Raw genomic sequence first — 7,943 nt, forward strand, 5'->3', positions numbered from 1 at the left:
AAACATCTCCGTAACGCTATGACGGTTACCAAATAACCCTGTGACGAAACGCACCGCTCTTCTTTGGATCTTCTCTATCTCCTCCGTCAAACCGATCTGGTACGGATCCCACACTGATGAGCAATACTCAAGTATAGGTCGAACGAGTGTTTTGTAAGCCACCTCCTTTGTTGATGGACTACATTTTCTAAGGACTCTCCCAATGAATCTCAACCTGGTACCCGCCTTACCAACAATTAATTTTATATGATCATTCCTCTTCAAATCGTTCCGCACGCATACTCCCAGATATTTTACAGAAGTAACTGCTACCAGTGTTTGTTCCGCTATCATATAATCATACAATAAAGGATCCTTCTTTCTGTGTATTCGCAATACATTACACTTGTCTATGTTAAGGGTCAGTTGCCACTCCCTGCACCAAGTACCTATCCGCAGCAGATCTTCCTGCATTTCGCTACAATTTTCTAATGCTGCAACCTCTCTGTATACTACAGCATCATCCGCGAAAAGCCGCATAGAACTTCCGACACTATCTACTAGATCATTTATATATATTGTGAAAAACAATGGTCCCATAACACTCCCCTGTGGCACGCCACAGGTTACTTTAACGTCTGTAGACGTCTCTCCATTGATAACAACATGCTGTGTTCTGTTTGCTAAAAACTCTTCAATCCAGCCAGGCAGCTGGTCTGATATTCCGTAGGCTCTTACTTTGTTTATCAGGCGACAGTGTGGAACTGTATCGAACGCCTTCCGGAAGTCAAGGAAAATAGCATCTACCTGGGAGCCTGTATCTAATATTTTCTGGGTCTCATGAACAAATAGAGCGAGTTGGGTCTCACACACTCGCTGTTTCCGGAATCCGTGTTGATTCCTGCAGAGTAGATTCTTGGTTTCCAGAAACGACATGATACGCGAGCAAAAAACATGTTCTAAAATTCTACAACAGGTCGACGTCAGAGATATAGGTCTATAGTTTTTCGCATCTGCTCGACGACCCTTCTTGAAGAGTGGGACTACCTGTGCTCTTCCAATCATTTAGAACCTTCCGTTCCTCTAGAGACTTGCGGTACACAGCTGTTAGAAGGGGGGCAAGTTCTTCCGCGTACTGTGTGTAGAATCGAATTGGTATCCCGTCAGGTCCAGTGGACTTTCCTCTGTTGAGTGATTCCAGTTGCTTTTCTATTCCTTGGACACTTATTTCGATGTCAGCGAGGATTTAGAGAAGGAACTGCAGTGCGGTCTTCCTCTGTGAAACAGCTTTGGAAAAAGGTGTTTAGTATTTCAGCTTTACGCGTGTCATCCTCTGTTTCAATGCTACCATCATCCCGGAGTGTCTGGATATGCTGTTTCGAGCCACTTACTGATTTAACGTAAGACCAGAACTTCCTAGGATTTTCTGTCAAGTCGGTACATAGAATTTTACTTTCGAATTCACTGAACGCTTCACGCATAGCCCTCCTTACGCCAACTCTGACCGTTTAGCTTCTGTTTGTCTGAGAGGTTTTGGCTGCGTTTAAACTTGGGGTGAAGCTCTCTTTGCTTTCGCAGTAGTTTCCTAACTTTGTTGTTGAACCACGGTGGGTTTTTTCCCGTCCCTCACAGTTTTACTCGGCACGTGCCTGTTTCCATCTGTATTTGAATACGCATGGTTATACCAGTTTCTTTGGCGCTTCGGTGTGTTACCCAAGTTACACTGAGATGAGAAAAGTCATGGGATACCTCTTAACATCATGTCGGACCTCGTTTCGCCCGGCGTAGTGCACGAAATCGACGCCGCGTGGACTCCACAAGTCGTCGGAAGTCCCATGGAGAAATACTGAACCATGCTGTCTGTACAGCCGTCCATAACTGCAAAATTGGGCAGGTGCAGGATTTCGTACACAAGCTAACACGTCCATTATGTCCAATAAATGTTCCATGGGATTCATGTTGGGCGATCTGGGCGGCCAAATCCTTCTTAAATGCCTGGACTAGCAGGACAGAACGGATAAGGTTGTGGAAAGGGGCCAAAATGAGTTCCTGTCAGTTGCACTCAACATACCAACTTTATTTATCAACACACAATATTACAAAAACTTTAATCGACCTCCTTTGATTATCTTTAGATCGGCTGAAGGCCACATTCGAAATCCAAGACACAAGGCCAAAGCAAAATTGAAATACAAGATTCTTCTGGGGGTTTCACCCAAGAATATTTTCTAAATCTTCAATCTAATCGGGTGAAGGCCTTATCAATTTAATTTTAATGGAACTAGGCTGGAGGTCGCATAAGAGGAGTTTCAATCAAAAGGCAGAAGGCCTTATCTTTAAAATATTTACTATCTAAAACAGTCTTGATCACAATTTATTTATTACGGTGACCGGTTTCGACCACTACTGTGGACTGTAGTGATTTTCCAGCAGAAGGAGGTCCTTACTCATTGGTCTGAAGATGACCACAGTAGTGGTCGAAACCGGTCACCGTAATAAATAAATTGTGATCAAGACCGTTTTTAATAGTAAATATTTGTAACACATTGATCATTGTCACTCCCATAATGTATTCAAAAGTAACTTATCTTAAAACATTTCATATAAAATAAAGAATAACAATCTCATTCCTTAAGGGCAAGACAAGGACATTATTTTAAGAGATATTAATACTCGGCTTAAGGCCACAATAATTTAACGGCTTAAAGCCTTAAAAGATTTGATGTAATATTCGGCTGAAAGGCCCATATGAGGAATAACAATCTTATGTCTAAACGGCAAGACAGGAACATTAATTCAGGATATATAAAAACTCGTCCCGAACGCCACACATCAACCAAATAACTAAAACTCAGACAGGGAAGATACTATGTAACAGACACGGAACGGCGCTCAGAAGTTTACAAGGGTCGGCCTGTAATTATAACACTAATGCCCGTTTAGGCGAGACAGGCAGCTTGACCAACAATCTCTAAATCGGAAGGCAACCCAATCGACAGACAGACGACGAACCAACCAACTACCTAATTTCGGTCACCAGACCAAAAACACTACAACCAAAATGCCAGCGAAGGGAAGAGACCAATAACGTCTTCAAATATTGGTGTGTTAATAAGCCAAGGCACAATAACCACTGACATACATGAGCATCGCAATGGCTGTGGAACTACACACTGTGGTGGACAGCTTCAACACAGTAAGAAAACACTCACTTGCTGCTCTGTCGCAACCGACCAACTGGCTACTTCAGTACACGGACAGCGTTACAGCATTTAAACCATTGCTCAATCGAACTGACACATGGTATGCGGTGTTGGACGAAACACTGCAACAAGAAACTCGAACACCCGTGTAAGAGGTCCATGACTAAGGAATTTGTTGCTAGCGCACTGGAGCAGATGTAATTTCGATGGATTGCTCACGCGCTGCCTGCAATATGTAAGCTATAAGAAAACTCAGACCAGAGAGCAGTGTTGACTGCAGTAGGAAGTGTGTAGCAGTGTTAGCTAGGAGTCGTGTATATCGAGTTGGCTGGGCCGGTCGTGGGGAGCGATGGCGGTGCCTGAGCGTTGTAGTATAAGGTAAAAGCAGCCTCGTGCAAGTGTGCTATTGTTATATCAAGTCTCATGTAAATGTTTTAAAAAATCTCTTAATGTTGTGTACATAGTTCCGCGTAGTCAGCATGTACACAACTGTCCCACTAGAGCGCGCCCCACTAAGCACAACAGCGCAGGCGCAGCGCTCGTCTGTCTCTGCACTACGAGATGGTGCTGCCTTAGAGACGGACCAAATTCTGCTTCCGCCAATCCGCGTATTAGTATGTAACGCAGCCAATGAGTTTGCTGCTAACATAGAACCTTTTCTCCTCGCGGATCACACTCGCGCAGTGATACCTGAATGCGCGAGGTATTATAACGAGTGTACAGACCTCCGATTAGTCAGTCTGCATTTGTCTGCAGCAGTCTGCATTAGTCTGTAGTCAAGTTTCAGTTTGCGCCTAATAAGATTACCATATTCCTGTACATAGCCATGAAGAGAAATGTATAGACACTTTGTCAAGTATCAGAGATATGTGAGAATAAGATTAACGTACCAAGACCAAAGGAACTTCAGATTGTCAATTGTAAACAGCATCCAGAATCTAGTTAAGTAATTTCTATGCACTTTATTATTTTAATGGATGTGTGTGAAAATTAATCAAGTTCTGTTTAAAGTTGGTCACCGTCAATCTGCTACTCTAAGCGTGCAAGTGGCATTTCTATCGTCTGACCTAACGGTAGAAGATAAACACGCCACGATAAGACCACGAGACATATTGCTGACACTCGCCTACTTCGTTAGAGCGACAAGTCAGATAATCTGATGGTGTGTGTACCGAAGGTCTTACAGTACGCACACCACACTTAATAATAATCTTTCTTAAAAAAAGTTAACTTTTGACAATCATTCATCTCAATTTAAAGAATTTACCAATTTCTCAAATCCATGGTCATCCCGATTACTCTAAAGAAAAATCAGTTGTTTCTTTTTATGCATGACAAATCTAGCGGCCAGCATTGCACTGGGCTGTGCCAGAAAAATTCCTTATAGGAGCAGAGATATACGCGTTATCCGGCGACCTTATTGAGGTGAGAATTTTCAATTTATTCAGTATGATCTTTCAGGGCATTGGCGCAGCATTGCTGACGTCCAAATTTACCACTTTAAAATGGTTCAAATGGTTCTGAGCACTATGGGACTTAACATCTGTGGTCATCAGCCCCCTAGAACTCAGAACTACTTAAACCTAACTAACCTAAGGACATCACACACATCCATGCCCGAAGCAGGATTCGAACCTGCGACCGGAGCGGTCACGCGGTTCCAGACTCAAACGCCTAGAACCGCACGGCCACATCGGCCGGCTTACCACTTTAGATTCACACTCAGTTAATTATTGAAAGGTTAAAAATTAGCCACAATTTTATTGAGAGTTTAGTCATTTCATTATTCCAAGGTTACAGAAGTAAACTGTTGGTAGGTTACGCTAAATGTGAAAGCAGTATACTTATATTTTTTCCTGTTGGGAGGTTACACGCGTAAAACTAATCACTGATGAAAAACTGCACTCCTGGAAATTGAAATAAGAACACCGTGAATTCATTGTCCCAGGAAGGGGAAACTTTATTGACACATTCCTGGGGTCAGATACATCACATGATCACACTGACAGAACCACAGGCACATAGACACAGGCAACAGAGCATGCACAATGTCGGCACTAGTACAGTGTATATCTACCTTTCGCAGCAATGCAGGCTGCTATTCTCCCATGGAGACGATCGTAGAGATGCTGGATGTAGTCCTGTGGAACGGCTTGCCATGCCATTTCCACCTGGCGCCTCAGTTGGACCAGCGTTCGTGCTGGACGTGCAGACCGCGTGAGACGACGCTTCATCCAGTCCCAAACATGCTCAATGGGGGACAGATCCGGAGATCTTGCTGGCCAGGGTAGTTGACTTACACCTTCTAGAGCACGTTGGGTGGCACGGGATACATGCGGACGTGCATTGTCCTGTTGGAACAGCAAGTTCCCTTGCTGGTCTAGGAATGGTAGAACGATGGGTTCGATGACGGTTTGGATGTACCGTGCACTATTCAGTGTCCCCTCGACGATCACCAGTGGTGTACGGCCAGTGTAGGAGATCGCTCCCCACACCATGATGCCGGGTGTTGGCCCTGTGTGCCTCGGTCGTATGCAGTCCTGATTGTGGCGCTCACCTGCATGGCGCCAAACACGCATACGACCATCATTGGCACCAAGGCAGAAGCGACTCTCATCGCTGAAGACGACACGTCTCCATTCGTCCCTCCATTCACGCCTGTCGCGACACCACTGGAGGCGGGCCGCACGATGTTGGGGCGTGAGCGGAAGACGGCCTAAAGGTGTGCGGGACCGTAGCCCAGCTTCATGGAGACGGTTGCGAATGGTCCTCGCCGATACCCCAGGAGCAACAGTGTCCCTAATTTGCTGGGAAGTGGCGGTGCGGTCCCCTACGGCACTGCGTAGGATCCTACGGTCTTGGCGTGCATCCGTGCGTCGCTGCGGTCCGGTCCCAGGTCGACGGGCACGTGCACCTTCCGCCGACCACTGGCGACAACATCGATGTACTGTGGAGACCTCACGCCCCACGTGTTGAGCAATTCGGCGGTACGTCCACCCGGCCTCCCGCATGCCCACTATACGCCCTCGCTCAAAGTCCGTCAACTGGACATACGGGTCACGTCCACGCTGTCGCGGCATGCTACCAGTGTTACAGACTGCGATGGAGCTCCGTATGCCACGGCAAACTGGCTGACACTGACGGCGGCGGTGCACAAATGCTGCGCAGCTAGCGCCATTCGACGGCCAACACCGCGGTTCCTGGTGTGTCTGCTGTGCCGTGCGTGGGATCATTGCTTGTACAGCCCTCTCGCAGTGTCCGGAGCAAGTATGGTGGGTCTGACACACCGGTGTCAATGTGTTCTTTTTTCCATTTCCAGGAGTGTAGAACAAATCACTGGCGGACACACACACAAACCCGAAGGACGGTCGGTGACGATACACACATCGTCAGACCAGACGACCGAGCAACAACCAACCGAGGTCGTTGCCACTCAAACTGTGTGTGTCAGCAACGGTCGGCCGAGTCTTGCCTATCCGGAGCTCACTGCAGCTCCAACCCGCCTCACCCCGATGCCTGCCGGGAACTGGGAGACACGGCGATCTGGGCACACTGGCTCGGATCCAGTCATGCAGAGGTAACTCTTGCCCACTGGCTACGATGTCTCCCCACAAGAAGGAACCGAGCCACGTCCAGCAAGATGATCCAGTGACGAGGTCCAGAAAAGGTCAACATACCAAACAAACGTCGCCAAAAGAACCCAACAGAACGACCAACCAACGGTCGATCCCGCTGCCATCTCCGTCCGTCAGACAGTTCATCCTGAGTCGCGAGCGTTCGGCGAGTGCTGGCTGTCCGCGCCTCCCTAGCACTCCGTCTCCGACTACTGCTACGTCCCAACTCGACTTCTGCGGCGATCCAACTCCACAGCGATCCGGGCACGCTGGCTCGGATCCAATCGTGCAGAGGTAACTCTCGCCCATTCACCACGACGTCTCCGCACAAGAAGGAACCGAGCCACGTCCTGCAAGATGATCCAGTGGCGAGGTCCAGAAACGGTCAAAAGACCAAACACAAGTCGTCCAAAGAGGCGACCAACAGAACGACCGACCAACGGTCGATCCCGCTTTCATCTCTGTCCATCAGACAGTTCATCCTGAGTCGCCAGCGCTCGGTGAATACCGGCTGTCTGCGCCTCCCTAGTGCTCCGTATCTGACTACTGCTACATCCCGACTGGACTTCTGCCGTGTTCCAACTCCATGGCGATCCAGGCATGCTGGCTCGGACCCAATCGTGCAGAGGTAACTCTTCCCCACTGTCCATGATGTCTCCACACAAGAAGAATCCGAGCCATGTCCAACAAGATGATCCAGTGATGAGGTCCAGAAAAGGTCAACATACCAAACAAACGTCGCCCAAAGAACCCCAACTGAACGACCGACCAACAGTCGATCCCGCTTTCATCTCCGTCCATCAGGCAGTTCATACTGAGTAGCGAGCGGTCGGCGAGTACTGGCTGTCCCCGCCTCCCTAGCGCTCCGTCCCTGACTACTGCTACGTCCCTGCACTTTTGCCGCATTCCAGCTCCAACCGCTCCAGGTCTGATCTCCCCTCATGACACACGACGACCGGGAAGTAATAGCCGTCCAGCAAAGATAATAGGGCAGGGCTAATATCGATACGCTCTGCTGCTGCCACTCATGGATAGCAGTGACACCAGTAATTAAAATCGAAATGACGAGACGGCCGTACGGTAAAAATAAGGTGTTAAATAATAGATGGCACGTACATGAGCCACGCATGTCTCACCTTCACTCGAA

The sequence above is a fragment of the Schistocerca piceifrons genome, chromosome 10 (genome assembly GCF_021461385.2).
Source record: "Schistocerca piceifrons isolate TAMUIC-IGC-003096 chromosome 10, iqSchPice1.1, whole genome shotgun sequence".
NCBI classification, from domain to species: Eukaryota; Metazoa; Arthropoda; class Insecta; order Orthoptera; family Acrididae; genus Schistocerca; species Schistocerca piceifrons.